Below are 10,954 nucleotides of genomic sequence, written 5' to 3'. Positions count from 1 at the left end.
ATAGATGGATGAATATATTCATAGACATAAGATAAAACATATATAACAACATATTAACAACTGTGGGATCTAAGTGATAGATATATATGTGTGTGTGTGTGTGTGTGTGTGTGTGTGTGTGTGTGTGTTCACTGTACAGCTCAAACTTTTCTATATGTTTGAAATTTTTCAAAATAAAATGTTGGGGAAAATCACTTAATTCTAAGGAGATATGAGAAGACATGGCTTCCTCTAAGTATGAAAGATCATCAAAGGAAGAGCTCAGTCTAATCACAGGGCAGAGATGCTAGGCCAGGTGCAGTGATATATGAAGACCAGATGGAAACAAGTGGCATCTCAGTGGATGCTGGTGCAGATGAAGGTTTGGGATTGTGCCTAAGTTAGAGAACTATACCCACTCCTGAATCCAAGCACAATCCTAAGGTCAAAAGAGCAGGGTTCATATTGAGAAAGAGGGTGAGAAAGAATGGTTAGAAACATAGGAAATCGTAATTAATAGTTACTGATTTTTCTCTGGGCATTGTTGTCTTAGGTAATTTTGAGTATTTTTGAACTTTCAAACAGGCTAGGAATTATTTTTTTCTATAATTGATATTAATAATTATTATTTTTAGGAACCTGATAGACAATAATTGTACAGAAAAGAAAATATCCTCACTTATAAATGACTGTCGGTGTTATTATAAACATAGTTCTTTTCTCAAACTAGTATGACTTTTCCTCAAAGGGTATATTTTAAATAATTTTCTTAGGAATACAAATGTTGTTACCTAAAGCACAACAGACAATGAAGTACAACTCCAGGGTCTGTGTTTGATTCAGTCTTTTTTATTAAAAAAAAAAAAAAAAAAAGTAATGTGAATCATTCCATTTGACTAAATCACATATTCCTAGGGACAAAGAGAAACTGAAACACACATGCACCCACACACAAGCTCAGCAACTGAAATGGGAAGAAAGGCATGCCCAGAAGAGCTGGAAAATGGGGAGCAACAGACACAAGCTAAAGGTAGTCATTGGGCTTTTGTTCTGGCTACTTGTGCCCTGCCCCTACAGCCTCTCCACTGCCTAGACAGGAATCTTTGCAACAGGCAGCAGAAAGAACCATATGCAGACACAGCAATTTAGAGCAATATGTATGGGACAACTTGGAAACTTGAACTGTCCCTCCCCAGAAATTGTTAGCAAATTCAGTGAATCTGAATAAATGTGGGGTGCTGGAGGTTGGAGGGAGAGGAGGATGACTCAGACTACCCCTCAGAAGCCAAATTTAACTCCAAGAGATCTGTCTTTCACCCATCAAGGAATTCAGGAGTGTTTGGTTACCTTGATCTTATGCACTTGGGGAAAACATAAACATCAAATAAAAAAACAGCGACTGTCGAGTTTGTGTGAAAGCCAATATTTACTTTTTAAATTTTGTTCATAGATCATCTTCTCTTCCTAACTTTCACTTGTGTTCTTTTTCAAGGGACCTGCATAATCTCCTTAAGAACCAGTAACGGAGCCTCAGAGGTTACCCATTTCCTGCATCACCCATGAGGAAATGCAGAGCAAGCTGGGGAGAAGGCCAGCTTGGTACTGATGAGAGAGCCATGTGCCTGTGCAAGTGAGAGACAATGCAATCCCTAACTTGATTCATCAACCTGCTCACAATCCACAGCCCTGTGAGGATGGTGATCTGCAGATGTGACAGGATTTCCTAGAACCCAGAGGGCATGTGCCTAGAATAACTGACACAAAAAGAATCCTTACTCAATTATTCTATAATAACATAAAGAAGACCACTATTGCAGAATCTCAAATTATGTTGTTTGTTAAAAGGTAAACTCTTTGTAACATGAATAAACTCCCAATATACTTAATTTGCATATTCTAACTTCCAGATGCTAGGATTTCTTAAAGCAGTATCTACCTGTACTTAATGATACTGATTGCTACAGGCAATTCTCACCTCCTCACACCAAGACAAGAACAAGATCTCCCAAGGAGCATCCCAGCTATGAACTCCATTGTCTAAGGACACATTAAGGCAGCTGTCTGTTAAGAAGACAAGCAATAAAATATTCTATAAAGGTACCCAGTTAAATTTTCAATTAAAATGATTTAGTGCCTTCATTTTTTAAGTTTTCCCAAGGTTTGCTGATGACTAAAATTATGTAATGATGCTTTCAAGGTTTTAAATCTGCTAATTAATCTCTGCACCTTTACAATAACCCAGAGCAATTAAAGGCACAATGGAAAGGAGCAAATTAATGTACAAGTGGATTAACCCTTGGGAGGCTGACTTCTTTTAGCCTTGTGGGCTGATGATTTAAAGTGGGTCAGGATGTCACGTGGCCACACAGGTAATGAGCAACCTCAGAAGCAGTCTCATTGGATGGTAGCTGTGTCAGAACTGGTTCTGCGTCTGCGGCAATCCCTTTTGCAATGCCTGCTTCGTGCAAACCTCTGCAGTTCAAGTACTAGATGAGTGAGGATTGAGGGGAGGAAGAGGCATTGCAGAGTCCTGAAGGGTTGAACTTCTAGCAACAGTTTAGTTAGTGATCCTAGGAAAAGTCAAGGGCTGAAATGCTCTAAGGGGGACCCAAGAGGCCACAGTCTGTCTGCTGAACTAATGTAATGCCAAGTGGAAAGTCATTGTTGTTACCAAACCGAATTTGGATCTGCCCATCTGAAGCAGAATTCAAACACTGACATTGAGATTGAAGCTATGGAAAGTGGGACATTTATTGTAGAGCGTCAAGCAAGGAGAATTTAGTAGCTCATGCTTAAGACCTGAACTCCCCAATGGCTCACAGGTAAGGGTTTTAAAGGCAAGGATGCAAAGTTATAGGTAGAGTCATAAATCAATACATAAAGGTTATACATTGGTCTGACCTGAAAGGGTGAGACATCTCAAAGTGGGGTAGCTACAGGTCACAAGTGGATTCAAAGATTTTTCTGATTTGTCATTGGCTAAGGAGGTGAAGCTTTGTCGAAAAATTTAGGATCAACAGAATGTTAGCTAGGGCTCATGGATGTGACCTCCAAGCCCCTGGGGAAGAAATTTAAAACAAAGAGCAGCAGTTGGAGTTCAGTACTCAGATCCTCGTTCTCTGAGGTCTGTGTGCCAGCACATCCATTTAGTGGGGGTCTGGGTTTCTGAAAAACAACTCAGGGACATATGGTAAGATGTTATCTTTAGTTTCTACAGGGAACCCAACATTCTCATGGCTCTAACTTCCTTGGCTATTGTTTTAAGCTACTATTACCTTCTTGATTACCAAGTTGTTTATTTACTGCTTAGGGGTGGCTAGGTGCCTAAGATTTCCCTTGAAGGAACTTAGAATTTTCCTTCATTTCTATGCTTCGGGGTGGTGCCCACCAAGCCCCGAAAAGGGGCACTTGCTCTGGCTAACTGTTAACTAGCCAACTAGGTATGAGGAGAAGAGAGAGAGATAACTTGGAAGAAAAGAATAATCTATATTTGTGACTTGAAGCTAACTTGTATCCAAGGGGAATGTTTCCTATCCCCAACTGGGGCTCAGATGTATTTACTCAACCATGTTACTGTTGCTTAAACAGGTAAATAACTGTGCTCATTACTTACCTATTGTCTCTCAGTTCCATGCCCACTTTCTATATGTTGCTCCGGAGGCTGGCACTGGAGCCTGCAATCCGTATTTCCCGGACTCTCTTGCCAAACAGACTCTCTGTTTAGGGTCTGCCAATGGAAGGTACTGCGTGAAGAATGAAATGGGGAAGTAGAGGAAGAGGAAACTCCTTTGCATTTGCTAATTACTGGCAGCATCATTCAAACAACAGCAGCAAGCTATTTGCAGATGATTCCTGATGAGAACCAGAGCTAGGATTAAGATTAGGTTTCGTTTGACCTCAAATAGTTTGTGCTTTCTCTAATCACACACTACCTCTCTGGTAGGAAAATTAGGAGACAGCAACATTAGAAATCTTTGAGACAGATCAGGAGAGGAGTTAGCAGTGCTCCATATGGAGAGAGAGATCTGAGAAGAGGCTGCTGGAGATGGCAATGAGGAGGATCCATTATGCAGAGTAATAGAGACCATGAGAGGTGGAATACCATGATTGCCCCATGATCTTTGGCCCCTGGTGTTACAGCCTTGACTGCAGATGAGATCCTGTAATTTGCTTTTGGTCAACAGACTATGGCAAAGGTGAAAACACTTTGTAGATGTAATTAAGGCCCTTAATCAGTTAGCCTTAAGCTAATCAAGAGGTAAATTACCCTGGATGGGCCTGACCTGGTTAGGTGAGGGCTTTATAAAGCAGTGAAGCATCATAGATATACTCCTGCAACAAAGCAAACTGCTGTTGTAGGTGAACTATCTATGAAAAGTGGTAGGGTATCCTCTAGGAGCTAAGGGTCTCTCATTACTACAACTGTAAGAAACTGAATTCTGCTATCAGCCATATGGGTTTGAAACAGTTTTTAAAAAATCTCAGATGAGATGACAGCTCCAAACAACACCTTGATTTCAACCTGATGGAACTAAGCAAAGGATCCAGTTAACTCCTGATCCCTGGAAACTGTGAGGTAATACATTTGCATTGTTTTACGTTCCTAAGCTTGAGGTAATTTGAAATGCAGCAATAGAAAATGAATATAGGGACAGAAGTCAGATTTCAGGGAGTTATAAGTACATATACACACAGTGCTCTTCCAGTTACTGGCTCAGGCAATTATAAGCAAGCAAGCACACACAAACACACACACACACACACGGTGCTCTTCCAGCTACTGGCTCAACAGACTCCTGATACCAAACAAATCCATCATTTGGAATCATGCTGTTATTGCCCACCTGCCTAAAACATCTTACTGCTAACACAGCACCCTCACACTGCATCGCACTAGGTAGCAGTCTCATCCCAGATCAAAACTGGGTTCATATTGCCCTTCTGGATGCTTATATTAAATTTCTGGTTACAACCTCTGTGCTCCAGCCCATATTCTTTTCATTACATCTTTAGGGGAAAAAAATTCAAAGCAGCATCTGAATATTTTTATTATTTGACTATAGACAACAGAGAGACAAAAAGAATTTCTTAATTAGAGCATAGGGACTTTTACTAGACAAAACAAAATAAAAACCTGTGAAAAAAGAGTCAGCAATAGCAACATGTAAACGAAAGGGCACCATTATAATATTTAGGTCTCAGCAGTTGAAATGGAAATTAATGGTGTTTATGAAGTTTTCCTACATGACTGGTTACTTTGTTTCCTCGCTAAGCAGTACTTTTAATGTAGGCAGTGAAGTCAAAAGCATCCATGACAAATTCTCAAGGGGATACACAGATTTTTTTTTCCCCCTATAACAAGCAAGCTGATACAGAAACTGGTAGCATCATTATACACAGCTGAGTTGAAACTCCTTAAGAAAGCAATCTAAATAACCTTGTCACATCCATTCTCCACACCTTTCCTTTGGCAAGTGCTCTGTGTCCCCGTGAAGCCTCATTTCCCCATCTATTGCCAAAGGCTACCATTTCATATCACACATCAAAGCATGAGAAATGTCAAGGTAATGAAAGCTGACACCGTGGCAAAGAGAAGGTGAGCCACAGCCATTGTGGGGAAGGCTGGGTCAAGGTCCTCTGAACAGGGCACTGGATCATCTCGGCTCTCCTGCAGCTGTGCTCACCCAAGAGCAAGAGCTGGGCTCCATAACACAAATACACCTCTTGAATAGCAGCCACAAAACACACTTTGTGATTCAAAGTGAATCCAATGGCAAGACAAGCAAAGAAGCTTCTATATTCAAAACAAAAAACAACCTTTGTCCTCTAAAGATTTATTAGGCATTCAAAATATCCCTGGCTTAACCTAATAAATGGACTATTTAGCTTTTATCCATGCATGTGGACAAACTTATTTAAATATTTCTCAAAGAACTTTATATGGCTTTCTAGCCACCTCTAGCAGAAACAGAGCATGTAATTAAAGACCTGGGAAATCTGAAGGCTTTGCCTCTTGTGCAGATCAAACACTGATGTACGTTGGTCTTTGACCAAGTCATGGAATTTAATCCTTTAGTTTTCAATTTCAAAAAGTGAACTCTATTTCAGACCTTGAACTTTCTCTAGCACTACCATCAGGGATTCTCTTTTGCAAAGAGTAGTGTCAGCACATGGTCCAAAATGGACACCAGGACTAGTGAGGTAGTTTAAGTTATCAGAGATGGTCACTTGGAATTTACTGATTTAAACGGTGAACTCATGGGCTCTGTTAAAAAGCCTCTTAATGCTGCACAAACAACAAAGCCGTTGATGAGATGCTTTATGTAGCTCAAAGGCAACATAATTCTAAAAGAAGAATAATTTTTGGAGTAAGAAAGTTTTGTTCTTATCTAGCGTAAGGCTTACCTTTTGATTGAACATATAGAGGTCATGTCTGGAAATAAAATGGTGTTGCAGCAAAACGGGAATGGAGATATAAAGCTAACCTTCAAAGAAGTAATGTGCCGATACAAGGAGAGCACATGACATCCCTTCCATTAGTGTTTCCTGACAATATTATTATTGGGTTCCTTATGAAGATTATAAATATTACCAAATTTCTGGTGCTGACACATTCTTTGTCTCATTTGGGTTAAGTTGCAATCCACAACTCCACATCCTTGGCACTGGATATAGAACAAAGTACTGGAAAGTTCTTCATTCCCAGACGTCTATACTAACTCGCCATTCCTCAGTTCTCTACCCTATGCACAATCAATGACTTCAGAAGTGCCAGACACAGCCAAGATCGCCACATTCCTCCCAATTCTGAATTTGTTCCTCTCACCAAGCACCAGGAATTGTTGATCAAGGAATCAGGTTCTCTACCGTAACTCACAGTAATCACTACTCTGGCTTGTCTGGGTTCCCAAGTATTTCATTTGCACTTGATCTGTAGTTCTTTCTCTAGAGCTATGACACCACTCCACTGCTGAATGCCCCTCCCTCCCACCATCCACAGCAATCTACCTGCTGCTGAAGCTACTCTCTCTTTTATTACATGAGTCCACTCTTTCCTGTTTCATCTTGGCTCACCGAACTTTCTGTCTCTCACCTACATGAATATATGTGATTTCTAGTATGTTTTATTCAGCATTGGACAGAAACAAAGATGAACACCCTAATATTGGTTCTTTCTTTCTTTCTTTCTTTCTTTTTTTTTTAATTGAGATGGAGTTTCTCTCTGTCACCCAGGCTGGAGTGCAGTGTCATGATCTCAGCTTACTGCAACCTCCGCCTCCTGGGTTCAAGTAATTTTCCTGTCTCAGCCTCTCGAGTAATTGGGATTACAGGTGCTTGCCACCACGGCCAGCTAAGTTTTGTATTTGTATAGAGATGGGGTTTCACCATGTTGGCCAAGCTGGTCTTGAACTCCTGACCTCAGGTGATCCAATGGCCTCAGCCTCCCAGAGTGCTGAGATGACAGACATGACCCACCACACCCAGCCAATTATTTGTTCTTTAAGTGAGGTCCAAGCAGGCAATCTCAGCTATTTACCAAAATGGTAGAAAGGCAAGCTAAGTGTAAAATGAAGAAACCAAAAATTATATCAGGGACAAATGTTTTCACGTGGTACCTAAAATGGCTGCCACCCAAGCAACCCTGTAAAGAGTGGAGGTCACAAAGATGGATGGGAATGAGAGTGGAGAGTAGAAACCAAAGAAAACCAATCGAAAGTTGCCTGCTATAAGCTGCCAATGACTGCCTCAGCTAACATTCTCTACTAGAAAGTGTTTTAACTCCACACAATGGATTCATAATGTGCAGCTAGAGTGGATGACTACTGGGTCACCCATACTGTTGAAAATCCTCCTCTAGGGGAATTCGGTGTATGTGTAGAAAAAGATTGAAGAAACCAGCTAGAAACAGCTCCTGGCAGCTGATTTTCCATTTTTGTTCTCTTTATTATTTTACAAATTTTACTAAAATGGAATATCAATGACAAATGAAACAGAGCTTTAGATATTTTACCATTACAAATATTTGACAAAGTCTTATTTTTCTAATGTGTGCAAGCAGGTCCAAAAATCTCTGTTTCAATTCTCATAAATTCTCATGTTCAAAGTTGTCAAACAAAACATACCACAAAACAAATCACAAAAATATACACATTAGCTAAGAGGGATATGACCATAAACATAGTAAAAATTACAATGATCCCAAACTGAATATCTCTGTGATTATGAACCAGGTGAGGGGTACACTTAGAACAACTGAGAAAATCATGGTGGGTGATTATAATGCTTAACTGGGTGCATTTGATTTTCATTTTTCTTTGTAATAGCTGAAGAAAATCTTCTAACTTATGACAGTATTTGAGAAAATCTGAGCCTACATAAGAGAAAAATGAACCAACAATTAGCCTAAGGTTAAATGCTAAGGAGGGGATAAAGCTATTTTGTACCCCTTATTTATGTTGCAAGTATCTGGAGTCAGTCCTTCATTGTTCTGCCAGATCCTTGCTCTTATTTATCAAAGAACAACCTGCAAATACATTTTATTTATTTACATGTAGGACCCATATAATGTCAATATTCTTTTTTTTTTTTTTTTGAGACAGTTTCACTTTTGTTACCCAGGCTGCAACCTCCACCTCCCAGATTCAAGCAATTCTCCTGCCTCAGTTTCCCAAGTAGCTGGGATTACAGGCATTCACCACCATGCTTGGCTAATTTTTTTTTTTTTGTAATTTTAGTAAAGATAGGGTTTCACCATGTTGGCCAGGCTGGTTTCCAGCTCCTGATCTCTGGTGATATACCCAGCTCAGCCTCCCAAACTGCTGTGATGACAAGTGTGAGCCACCGCACCCAACCTAATGTCAATGTTGTAATCTAGGAATTGGCAAACTATAGTTAGCAAACCAAATCTAGCCATAGTCTGTTTTTGTAAATAAATTTTTATTAAGGCACAGCGACACTTTTTCATTTGCATAGTGTTTGTTGCTATTTTTGAACTACAATGGCAGAGTTGAGTAGTTGTGACAGAGACCATATGGACAAGAAATCCTAAAATATTTATTACCTGTTCTATTGCAGAAAAACTTTGCCAGTCACTGTTCTAATCCATTCTGGACATGCAAATATAACTATTAACACAAGTCACTTATCAAAGTCCTGGTTCTCTAAGCATGCTGGGATGTCACAGAATGCCAAGAGAAGGGAAATAAAGGTCTTCTCTGAACAGTCAAAGATTAAGAAAAAAAATGGATTTTAAAAATTTTCTTATACAAAATATCCAGTTCCAAGGTAAATTTCATCTGTGTCACATGTTGTCCCTCCAGACTTTAGAGTATTTATTTAAAAAAAATGTTGCACAGCGTTATGAATGTATTTAGTGACACTGAACCGTATACTTAAAAATGGTTAAATAGTAAATTTTATGTTCTGTATTTTATCACAGTTTACACAAATTATATAGTAAACTGGAGCTAAGCAGTCTTTACCTTCTCAGAAATTATCTAGGGACCTAATACCATAGCAACAGATAGTTCTTGTATCATTAATGAAGTAACTACAGAAATGAACACATTAGTTGATAATCTGTGGTTACAATTAAAGTGTATCTCTAATTCACCAACAAAAAAATTCCAGGATTTTAAAAGCTGAAAAATGAAACAAATTAGATAAACAAATGTCTTAATGGACACAAATAATCAAAACTGACAAAAAATAGAAACCCTGAATAACATATCTATTAAAGAAATGTAATTGGTAATATAAAAAACCTACTCATGAAACAATACTTGACTTATATGGCTTCTTTGGTGAATTATATACATTTAAGAAAAAATACAATAATACCAATAGTATACAACTATTGGAAAAGAGATGAGGAAGGAATACTTTACAATTCATTTAGTAAAGTCACCATTATCTTAATACTCAAACAAGATAAAGGCACAACTACAAAGAAATTAGAGTTTACTATCTCTCATAAATATATATATACAAAAACATTCTTAAGAAAATGCTAACAATTTGAATTTAGTGATATCTTAAAAACATAATGTATCATGACTTAGTGGGACTTATACCAAGTATCTAAAACTAGTTTGATATTTGAGAGTTATCAACTTAATTCACCATATTAAACAGACAAATAGACCAAATAATTCTTATAACGGATGTAGAAAAGAATCTAACAAAATTTATTGTGAATTCATAATAAAGACTCTAGAAAAGCAGCAGTAGAAAAGAAATGTCACCTGGTAAACAAGATATTATAAAAAACAAAAAACAAACAACAAAAAAAAAACCCCAAAACTATAGCTAACAGAATACATGGTTGTGAAAGACTGAAAAAGAATGAAGAAGAAAGCAAGGATATCCACTCTCATTATTCTACTCAGGAAAATATTTTTTAAAATACACTAAAAATTACAAAACATTGCTGAAAATAATAAGATTGTAAATAAACAGAAATACACCATGTTCATGAACTGACAGATTTATTATTGTTAAGATTTCAGTTCTCCCCAGATTGATCCAGATATTCAACAAAATCCCAATCAAAATCTCAGAAGGGTTTTGTAAATAATGATGAGCTAAAATGTACATAAAAATGAAAATAACCAAAAATAGATAAAGCAATTTTGGAAAAGAGATTCAAATTGGAGATCTTGCACTAATTAATTTCAAAGCTTACCATAAAGCTACAGAAGTCAAGACCATCCAATTGCAGGTATGTGTACAGAAATGGAACTGGACATGTTTGTGTAGTAAAAAAAGATGACACAAAATTTTAATGGATAAATGTTAATCTGCTAATCAACTGTTGCTGTATAAACTTAGAGAAAAAATAAACTCTTATTCTTACCTTACACCATTCACAAAATCTGCCTTAAAATACATTATAGTGCTACTTCTATGAGCTCAAAAGTTAAAAAGTCAAAAAAGAAAAATACATAGAAGAAAGTATTTATCAACTTAGTCTAGG

This window comes from Saimiri boliviensis, chromosome 1, assembly GCF_048565385.1.
Source record: "Saimiri boliviensis isolate mSaiBol1 chromosome 1, mSaiBol1.pri, whole genome shotgun sequence".
Classification (NCBI taxonomy): Eukaryota; Metazoa; Chordata; class Mammalia; order Primates; family Cebidae; genus Saimiri; species Saimiri boliviensis.
This window is presented reverse-complemented; position numbering follows the sequence as displayed.